Source organism: Cornus florida, unplaced genomic scaffold (assembly GCF_030987335.1).
Source record: "Cornus florida cultivar Cherokee Brave unplaced genomic scaffold, ASM3098733v1 CherokeeBrave_3.0.0_Hap2_Chr11, whole genome shotgun sequence".
Lineage (NCBI taxonomy): Eukaryota > Viridiplantae > Streptophyta > Magnoliopsida > Cornales > Cornaceae > Cornus > Cornus florida.
The window spans coordinates 45,661,302-45,672,990 of record NW_026775581.1 but is presented as its reverse complement, the minus strand read 5'-3'; the positions used below and the strand labels follow the sequence as shown (position 1 = coordinate 45,672,990).

Below are 11,689 nucleotides of genomic sequence, written 5' to 3'. Positions count from 1 at the left end.
ATGTCATGATAATGGCACTTTCTAAGCAAATCATTAAACCTTTTCCATGCCTCATGAAACATTTCCCCATCCCCTTGAGAAAATTCTTTAATTGAATTTCTCATGGCATTGGTCTTACAAACTGGATAGTACTTTTTCAAGAACTTTTGTTGCATTTCTGCCCAAGAAGTTATCGAAAAAGTCCTAAGATTGTTGAACCAATATTTTGCCTTGTCTTTAAAGGTGAAAGGAAAAAGTTTAAGTCTTAAAACTTCTTCCGGCATGTCCGTGGATTTCACGATGGAACACACTTCAAGGAACTCATCCAAATGCTTATAAGGTTCTTCACTAGGAAGTCCATGATAGTTAGGAAGCATTTGATGGTTTGTGGTTTGATTTTATAGTGATGTGCTCTAAATGGAGGCAATTGAATACAAGTGGGTGCATTGTATTCATTAGGCACATAATGGTCTCTTAATGCAATGGGAGGATTCACAATTAGTGGTGCTACATGAACACCTTGATTAGCTTGAACCATGGGGGTTGTGGAGCAAAGATTGGTTGAGGCATTCCCAATGGAATTTGGCTTTGTTGTTGTGGGTGAATGAATGGTCTAGGCATGCCTAATGGTACTGGAACATTTTCATGTTACACATTAGGGTGGAGGATGCCTTGTTGGTCTATGTGACCAAGGTCCTCCACATGGTCATCATTCAAATTCTCCATTGGTGAAATGGAGTGATGAGAACTACCTCTTCCCCTAGGATTACGAATAACCGATTCAAGATGCAAATTAGGAGGGATAAAAGTAAGATTCAATGACCTACGACCATGCATACATTAGCAAAGCAAATAATAAGCAAGTAACAATCACTTCACCCCCGCAACAATTCAATCAAAAAATCTCCACATATAATGATCCCATGCTCCTATGCTTAAACAATTTGCAAATAAAAGTAAATTACCTCCACACGGGCTCACGATTTATCTAAGAATTGAAAAACAAGCCTTCACGCGGGCCGACGATTTAACTAGAGCTTGAGTTAGAAAGATCTCACAAAGGGTCCTTAAGCAACTTCAATTCATTTTCAACTTCCAAGCTTTTCTATGCTTTACACTTTTAGGTTTTAAGTCCTTTTTGTGCTTAGCTTAGCTCCTTGCTTTGAATTCTCCTTTGCTCAACTTTCTTCACTCAGTTCACCTAGCCAAATAAGAACAAACACAATAAGTAACCAAGAATAAAAATAAAGTAAAGACACGATCAAAAGAGTACTAATCCCTAATTGTTTCCAAAACACGGCGTTACCAATTCAAATCCCCGGCAACAGCGCCAAAATTTAACGGTGGCCGTTCCTATACGCTAAACTAATGTATTGAATGTAGGTTCAAAAAAAGCCTTTTTGGGTCAAGTTTAAATTTATAAAAACCACTACTACCACTACTACTAACGTAGCAAGAGTGAGTAGGGATCGTCCCAAGGGATTAGAGGGCTACAAGTAATGGAAACAATACTTAGGGTTAGTAGGTTGAGTGATCAAAGGTAGATTGTTTGGTTGATTAAACTACAATTAAGATTAAGCAAACTCAATGTAAAATAAGTAATTAAAGGATAGAGAAAACAAAATAAAGAGGTCTTGGGACTTAGAGATCACCACTAAGCATCACCTTTCTATACACTCAATTCACAATTAATGAGGGGGAAAACATATGTTGCAACAATAGTGAGTGTGTGTGGATGTTTTAACAAGCATGGATGACCAATTAAGTATATATTGTCTAAAAAATACAATGAATAACACAATACATCAAACTAAATCATTAATCCTTCTTTAAGCTCACAATCCAAACACATCACATAATTAGAGAAATATACTACTTGCATTCATAAGTATGGAATATCAAACAACAAGCATGGATTGTCCTCCCATTTAACAACTAAGGTAACTACACTACATCTAAGCTAATGACATAAAAATTAAACTAATTAAACTAAGGGAGAAGCACAATCCATCAAGAAATGAGTATGAACCATCAAATAAACTACAAGAGCATTCTATTAAGCACTATGTCTTGACAATCTCTAAATCTTATAGCATCAACACACATAGACATGCATCAACAATGCAAGAGATAGAGATAAACACATGAACATCTATTCTAGCATACATAGACATATGGATAGAATGAAATGATCAATTAGAAGAATTAAACCACACAAATCATTGAATAAACAAGATCTATGTAAATAAATATGTCAAAACATGTATTACAACACAAATCCCCTAAAAAATACATAAATCAAGGTAAAGAAAGCATGCTTAGGGCTAACTCTAGCCCCAAGAGGATTCTAGCCACTCATGAATGGTGTCCTCCAACCCTCAAGGGCTATCTCCATGGTAGAAGTGATCTTCTTCTTGAGGAAGATGGAAAACCTCTCTAGAATGTGTCTCTAACCTCCTCTTCTCTTTTCTTCCTTTCTAAGAATTGTATCTATCTACTCTAAAAAGCATATATCAAAACTATCCAAGAACTCCTTGTAAAAGTAGCTCATATTCCTTATATATGTAGCTCAAATGTCATACCCAATGGTCTAGGTTCGTACACAAGGGCTCCTCCAATGATTGCACAATGAGACAACTTTTAATGAGCTGGAAATATATTTTTTTCGCATTTGAGAGGGTCGATCGAACATGGCTAAGATCTACCAAACTTTGGCTGGATCAATCCTTCCATGGCGGCGCCTTTTTGGATAAGGACAAATTTGAGATATTTTGGGGAAAGAGACAAAAGTGGTAGGTAGGGTGGTACAATAGGATAAGATGGAATCTTTTCGATCGATCTGAGCATTGTTGGATCGATCGAACTTTGTGGGATCTTTGGATAAGGACAATAAGGCTTGGATCCATCTTGGAGAGTCTAGATCAATGAACTTTCGATTGATCGAAGTATTCTTGAGATAGATCGAACATGCTGATTTCTACACTTTGCTTCAATATGCTTCCACTTTGCTCCTTTCTTCCATCCAGCTTGAGTTAGCTTCTTTTAAGCTCTTATTTGGCTGAATTAGCTTATTTTGGGGATAAGCACATAAAAAGGGCAATAACATGAAATTAGTCTAAAATGGGAAAGTAAGATAAATAAAGGTCTTAAAATACCTAAGCTTAAGGGGTTTAAATATGCACTTTTCAGCAGTCATCGCCAACCTCGAATTTTATAGACAAGCATGAAGAAGTGTGTGTTGTAGAAAATGCATTGACAATAAACTTGAAAAACATGAGTTTTTGCTTTGAAGTTCTAAGAGTTTATCTTCAAACTTGAATTCAAGAATTGTAGTTTTGAAAGCAAAGTTTGAAAGGGCATGGAAGCCCAAGAGTTATTTAGACCAAGGACCATCAAGAGTTGTTTAGGCCAAGGAGCCTCGATAGAGTGGAAGAATATGGTTGGAGTGTGTATTCGGTGGTGATGATGCTAGCAAGGTCTACATTTCTGCATATAAGCCTTGGCATCGTACTCCATAGTGGCTAATAGAAACCTTTGTGTAATAAATGCACGAAAAGCTTACATCTTGATGCTCTAGTTGTATGGAACTTTTGAGTGCTTCCTCGGCCTTGCTCTGAATTAAATATTGCAAGTATGTGCCATTGAGAGCACGACGGAGCAGTTCACCTTCTTTAAGCTCGAACTGCAAAGATTTCCTTTTTATCTTTGTTGGCTGCCTGCTTGTCCTCTGGGAGAGCACCATGTAATAGAAACTCTATTTATGGATAGCGCCAATCAACGACATCAATAATGTAGGCTTCAGTCTCGTTTATCATGGCTTGGCACTATGGGCAAATGCACTGAAGGGTATTGGCTTGTACTGCCATTTCTCGCCATTAGTAACCCTGGTGCTGGAGTCATCTATACAGTGCAAGAAGGGTAACACAATGTTGTTCATGAGTTGCCTTAAGTGCTGTTTCTGCTTCTCGGGGGTTCAAACATCTAGCCAACGTTCTGCATGGTAAGCGAAAGTACAACAACCCTTGTAGGAGTTGAAAGGAATTTAAGTATACGATAGGTATAGGACCCGTCATATGCTTGAGCTGAGTAATGATTAGGGTTCGCCAGTCAGTGTTCAGAACATTTTTGGATGGGAAAGTTCAATAATTGTGGCTGGGCCAATGCATTTGGTGATATAAATGTGGGTTGTATCATCTACAATTGTTAGTTTGGAAGCTAATGTTGCAAGCGCATCAGGGTATCAATTGCTAGAGCGAGGTACATAAGTAAAATGGACAGAGGGGAACTTAGTGAGGAGTCGCTGGATGATTGTGCGATATGATGCTAATGCAAGCTCGCATATGCCATACTCGCCAGTTACTTGTTTGAGTACCAATTTAGAATTCCCGCAGATACAAATTCTAGAAATGCCCCTGTCTAAGGCTACAAGGAGTCCAATGATCAGCGCCCGTATTCAGCTTCATTATTAGAGCAACGAAAAGTGAGCTTGAAAGCTACGGTAATCTGTTGGGTTGGAGATGTGAGGACAATCCCTGCTGTGCTGGTGGAGGATCCATCGAAGGTAAGTTGCCGTTCTCCTTAACTGTCTTGTATTATGGCGACTTGAAGCTCATCGAGGGGTAGGGCATCGTCGAGTGGTTCATGCCTCTGTTCGGGGAATTATGCCAGCAAGTTAACCAAGGCTTGGCTTTTGATACCCTACGGGGCGTGACATGTAATGTCAAACTCTGCGATAGCTAGGAGCTAGCACGATGCCTTGCTAGAATGATGGGCTTAGAAAGGAGATGTTGATATGGGTCATACAGTGTAATTAAATAAAAGAGGTGAGCCATAAAGTAATGCCTAAATTTCTGTGCGGCAAAGACAAACACGAGGCAGTGGCGCTCAATGGCTGAGTATCGAGCCTCGGCGTCGCGGACAAGGCGGCTGAGGTAATAAATTGGATGCTCCTGTCCCTCAACTTTTGTGCGAGGAGAGCACCAATTAACCTATCGGTAGAAGTAAGATAGAGCAGCAATGGCTGATCTTTGATGGGCGAGTGCATTGTTGTTGATGATCTAAGGATGGATTTGATCTTCTCGAAGGTTGTTTGATGGGCCAATGTCCATATAAATCTAGTCTTTCCTTTAATCAATGAACTGAAAGAGTGCAAGACTTCTGCCAGGGCTGGAATGAACCTGAGCAAGTATGAGACTTTTCCTAAGAAGCTTTTAAGCTGCTTGAGAGAAAAAGGAGCAAGCATTTATGCAATTACGGGGGCCTTAGTGGGGTTGAGGTCGATCCCCTGACGGTAAACCAAGAAGCCCAGGAAGTTACCACGACTTACCCCAAACGTGCATTTGAGGGGATTCATGCGCAAGTTGTACATGTGATATCGTGTGAATACTTGGCGTAGGTCTTGGAGATGATCTTCCCGCTGCTTGGACTTTCCCACAAAGTCGTCAACATAACCTTCGACGGTGCGGTGCAATATTTCATGGAAAATAGCCGTCACAGCCCTTTGATAGGTTGCACCCACATTCTTCAATCCAAAAGGCATAACAGTGTAGTGGAAATTGCCAAGCGGCGTTCGAAAAGCAGTTTTGTGGGTGTCCTTTTCGGCCATCTGGATCTAGTTGTAACCGTTGTATCCATCTATGAAAGAAAAAAGAAAGTGCCCAGCAGTTGTATCGACCAAGGTGTTAATGATTGGCAGAGGAAAATCATCCTTTAGGCATGCCTTGTTGAGGTCACGAAAGTCCACGCAAACACATATTTGCCCATTCTTCTTTTTCACAGGAACAATGTTTGCCAACCAGGTGGGGTGTAATATTGGTTTGATGAAGCCTGCTAGGAGTAAGTTTTTAACTTCTGCCTTAATCTGAAGCTCGAGCTTTGGTCGAAAAACTTGAAGGGCTTGTTTGACAGGGCGCAAGCCTAGCATGGTACTGAGATTATGTGTTACAAGCTGGGGGTTTAGGCTGGCATCTCACTATAAGTCCAAGCAAAAATGTCTGAAAATTCCTTCAAGAAGCAAACAAGGTTGTCTCGTAGTGACGAATCTAATTGCAAAGAGATAAAAGTGGTCCACAGCTCCTGACCTGGGGGGATGAGATTGACTTCTTTGAGGTCTGAAAGATAGGACCTCTCCACTTTTGTAGGTGTGAGCTCAACAACTGGACTGGCAGAAACTGAGCCCGCACATTGTCATAAATGGTCAATATATCACCCATCTAGCAACCGTACTCGCTTACACTCGCGAGAGACGGTGGAATTTGTACTATGGCAAGGTACATATGGTTACGGAGAGTAAAAAATTCCTTACTGTACTTCTTCCCACTGGGTAGTGGGTTGCGGATAATGTTGGCCTCACCCTCCTCGTCCTCGTCTTCTAGCTCGTCGAAAAATAACGCTTTAGTAAAGCAGGCTTCATGCTTGGTGAAGGGCTTATCTGAACAAAGGACTGTGATGACTTTGTTGCCCAGTATCCCTTTGAAGCATCGGTGATAGGTCGAAGGTATAATATTGAAGCGTTGCATCCATGCCCGCCCTAGGAGGATATGGTAGGAGGTTTCAGCTTTGATGATGTGGAATTTTGTAGGTGCTTGAAACTTGTTAACTGCGAGGTCAACATCACATAACGTAGGGTCTGATGGGACTCATTGTCAAATCCAAACACTTCTATAGTCTCCTTAACAAGGCAATCATGGGGCAGACCAGCCTTACGGAAAGTTGTCTATGGCATGACGTTGATGGAAGAGTCGTTGTCTAGAAAAACAAATTGAAACTCCATGCCATTGACATATGCAGTGACACAGAGCGGGTGGTTCTGAGGAGTAGACACTCGTTTATCTGACTCGGTGAAGGAGATGGTTGATGGGGCTTGCCGAGAGTTAGATTGGCTCGATGATGCTGTTACGTAGCACTCGTTCGCATGTTGCTCTAATTCAATCTTTGAATGTGGAGGATTGGTTTCCGTTATCTCGTCATAGTAAGTGATCATAGGAACATCATGATGGTGAGGATAGGGATTGCGGCGAACATCTTTTGGCACGGTCACCTCGAGGTCACCACATGCGAGTCGCTGCTAAAAAATACACCTTAAGGTTTGGCAGTCGCTGGTTGGGTGTTTTGTAGCTTGATGGAAGATGCAGAAGTCAGGGATGGCATCCTCCTGTGTCGTTGGCTCTCTACAAGGGGTGGGTAATGCAACCACACCATGTTTGACCCATTGCTCAAGGGTGTTGACGACTTCCTCCATGCGAACTAAAAATAGGCCAGGGTCAGTGGCTCGCTCTACGTGAAGGGCCTTAGACTTGCCGTCTGCCTCGCAGCGCTTCTTGGCTTTGTCATTATTGATAGTGGCTGGTGTTTCTTTGCTAGTGGCCTGTTTAGCGACTTCTACCTTGGGAGGTGCAAGGTTCTTTGTAGATATTTCTTACTATGGTAGTGAGATCACTAAAGCTGTTTAGTCTCAGATTGACTAGGTGTAGACTGTAGGTTCTGTTCATGCCCTGGATGGAGATGTTAACCAGATCTCTTTCGTTGTTGCCTTCAAAACATTCCTTTGCGTGGGCTTAGAATCTGGCGATAAACTTAAGGGGCTCCTCACTGGGCTTATGTGTTTCCTTTGTGAGGGAGAGAATGGTGACTTGCTAAATAGCCTGGCTAAACTTAGCATGGAATTTTTAGGAAAGTTGCTTCCATGTGCGGATCGAGTCTGGCTTGAGACTTCTGAACCATCAATATGCGAACCTTGTAAGGGGTTTGGAAAACTCTTTAAGGCCCAAGATCTTGTCGTGGCTATGTTGGCCTAGCGATTCCATGAATCTTTGCAAATGCTCATCAGCATCTCCTTTTACGTCATCGTACTTGGGAAACTTTGGGACGATGTGCCCCTGTAGATATGGAGTCTGGCCAAGACTCTTTGGGTACATTGGTTCCGTGCGTAGGATAAGCGTGCGATGTAGATGGGGCGTTTATCATAAAGAAGTCTCGGAGCATAGATTCAGTAACTTATTCTAGCGAAGGGTTTGCCAGGGGTACAACCTGCTCAAGAATGGGCTTCGGCACTGCTTGAGCCTGCGTCGGAAGGTATAAGAGTGGCGGGACATGCGTTAATGAGCTAGCTGGCTGATCTTACTCAGGTGAGGTTGCTTTGGCCGCATGGGTGAGGCAGGTTTGGCTCATGCGCTTTCCATGATCATGGCCTCAAGTCTATCCAAACGATCGTTAAGGTGGCGGTTGGACCGTAACAGTTCTTCATGGGAGGACAAGGCCACCAAACTTTCTGGATGTGAGATACGAGGTGCCTTGGCATTGGAGGCATGAGATGGTGCTTGAGACTGGATAGGAATGTTGTCGCCTCATCCTACAGAAGGCTCTCAATGGTGGGTCTGCATGTTCTGTGATTCCATCTTCTTGTACTGATATCCCCAGTAGAGTTGCTAAAATGTAGGGGTTCTTTTTAGATAATACTATAAACTGGTATAAAATGGTGATATCAAAATACAAATGTGAAGTAAAACAGAGAAGATGCTTAGTGAAGGAGGAGAAGAAGACCAATCTTCAAGATTGGGATGAGGTAGGGCAAGTATACAGTACTTATGACAAATCTTTTCTGGTTATCCATTCTTTCATGCGATAGTGTTATTTATAGGCCCAGATTACGTTGGTCATTAACTAATAGTCCCTTGCGTGCCTGGTTCCAACCAAGATCACCTGAGTAGTCCTAATGAGCCTAGGAGCCTAAGAGGTCCAATCCTTTCATCGAGCCATACACTATATTGCTTCTCCTACATTTGGGGCATTAAATGTTGCTTGACCGTTAGTTGGTCAAGCCTGACACAGCATTAAATGTGATTTTAAGGTTTGCTGTCATAATGTACATAATCCCATCATCTTGTTAATTGGCACTTCTTTGCTTCTCATCCACCAATTCAAGATCCTTCTAAGTTTCCCAAGTTTTAGATTTCTCACAGCGCGAAGGTCCTGGCTTCATTTCATGCTATGACTGAACCCATGGTGTGTTGTGGGCGAGCTCTCTAGGATTTTACTGTCTCGAGACATTGTAAGGACCAGAAGAACCCTTTATGTTGAGCCTTTGAGTGTTATCAATTCACTCAGGTCCTCGAGGCTTGATGGTCTGTCGTAGTGCTAGGCTTTGTGGTGGTCGAAGGTTGAGCCATTGAGGCTTACTGGGTTGGCGCGATGCCAGGGCTTTGAGACGCTCAAAGGTTAAGCTTTCGAGACTTGTTAGGCCTGAGGCGATGCTAAGGCTTTAAGATACTCGAGGATTAAGCTCTCATGGTTTGATAGGCCTAATGTGGTACCAGGGCTTGAGATGCTCAAGGGTTGCATTTTCGAGGCTTGGTTGGGCTTGGTGCATTGCCAAGGCTTAAGGTGCTTGAGGGTTAAACTTTCGAGGCTTGATGGGCCTGGTGCAACGCCAGGGCTTGAAGTGCTCGAAGGTTAAGCTCTCAAGGCTTGGTAGGCCTGGAGCGATGCCAAGGCTTGAGGTGCTCAGTTAAACTCTTGAGGCTTGGTGAGCCTGGAGCGACATTAGGGCTTGAGATGCTCGAAAGTTGAGTTTTCGAGGCTTGGTGGGCCTGGAGCGATGCTAGAATTTAGTGTAGCTTTTTGACTTTTCAACTTTCCATGAGGTCCTGGTTGGGGGTTGTGTTGACTTGTCAACGTGCCATGTCAAGATTTGATGAATGATGCCCATAGATATCTAGATGCATATATATGTGTGTGACTCTGCATTAATTTTGTGTACAAATTAAGGTTTGGTGGTGGTTGTTCACTGGAGAGGATTGGTTCGCACAGCTAAGCGATAACCATTTCATAAAATACACCCCATATTCTTTTTACTCTCACCGAAAATATCTTCGCCATCCTTGATCAAAAATTTCAAACTGCAAAGTTTCTCTCTATGTATATTCTCATAGTATATATATATATAGAAATAATTATGGGTGTAGTTTTATCTGTTTCTGGTTTTGGCGCAATTCCACTCATGAACAAATACAACAACGTGTGAACTATTTGCCTGAGGATTGTGTTGGTTGTTTTTGTCAGAGGGTTAGTTTTGTATGGTTAATGAGGGCATTTATGTAATAGACTTCAATAGTTTTGGTGGTGTTGATTCGCTGGAATGTCTCGCTGGGGAATATGGTTTCGACGGCGTCGTTGGTGGTGGTGGTTTGTTAAAAACAAATGGTGGGTGGGTGGGTGGGTGGGTGGTGGTGGATAAGCTGGAGGAAGAGAGTTACGGTGCATAGAAAGAGGAGAGGAATGTAAATTTCAAAAGAGGCTGAGGGCATTTTTGACCATAAATGTATTATTCCCGTATTGGTACTAAGTTTTGTTCAATGGTTTTATACCTCATTCTTTTTTGTATACACCAGTATTTGTAATTAGGCCATCTAAAGAAGTCATTTATTAAAATTTTACAAATTGAAACCCCATAATCAAAATAAACACGAGCGTTACAAATTAGAGCGCTGGTACCAAATTTATATCACATTTGCATTACCCTATTAATTTTTATTAATTTAGAGTGATGAATATTTGATTATTAGCTTAATCAGAAAATATATTTTAATCAAGATATAATATAAATTAATTAGAACCTTCGTATCTTAATATTGGCCACAACATTTAGTAGCAAAATGAAAATAAAAGGTAATTACTTTTAAGTTTCAAACACTAGCAAGAAAAGAATTAATAGTACCAGATACATTATTACATTCAATGTATGTGTTACACAGATGTTGTGTACTTGTATGTAGTCTTTATTGGGTGATATTATGTTACTAAAACAAAAACACACATGCAATACACGTGATCATATGATGATAGTTAAATCAAATATGTTGCATTTTTCAAAGTAACATCTAAAAAGATTAATGTTCAAGGGAAAAAAAAATTTAAGTATGTAACAACCTGTTGCATGTGTATGGACAAAAATTCTCGATCAATTATAATTTATCAATACACACGCACACACACTTTATGTGTTAAATTTTGAGGAATTTAGTTGAAAATTCTTATATTCTTTTCTCTCTCTTTTGGTTTCAATTTAAGTATTTCGTTCTCTATTGCCTTGCAACCCTCTCTCACTTCGTGCGCTATTTTTTTTTTTTTTTTTTTGTTCTTTTAGTTTCTCTCACAAACATCTTGAACTCTCTCGTATTTATCACTCTCTCATTTTCTTTTTCTTTTTTCTTTTTTTTCTTTTTACTTCATGCACTTCTTGTTTTTCATTTGGTCTCTCTCACAAATGTCTCCCTCTCTCATGGAATATCTCTTTATCTTTTTCTTTTTTCCTTTTACTTTTCTTATACTTTGTGCACTACTCTTTTCTCTCTTCTATCCTTATCCATACTATTATTAATAGTACGTATAAATTGTTTCAAATAATTTAGTTATACTAAAATTATTGTATTCATAGACTCCTAATAAAAGTACCAAATATATAAAATATATAAAAAAAAAATCTAATTAGAGAATGAAATATAAAATATTAAAAAATCTATTTACAGAAGGAAACACATTTTTATATAATATTAAAAACTTATTTATTTAATTCAATAAAAAAAATCTAATTAGAAAAACAAATATATAATATTAAAATTTTATTTATTTAGTTAATAATATTAATATAAGTAGTAGGAAATACTGAAATTCAATAAAAGGAGATCTAATTAGAAATATATATATATATATA

The 11,689-nt window shown here is 40.1% G+C and overlaps 1 pseudogene; it reads left to right on the top strand.

The window, feature by feature from the left end:
• On the top strand, positions 1-99 carry LOC132287459 (small nucleolar RNA R71; annotated as a pseudogene).
• Positions 100-11,689: the final 11,590 nt, after the last annotated feature.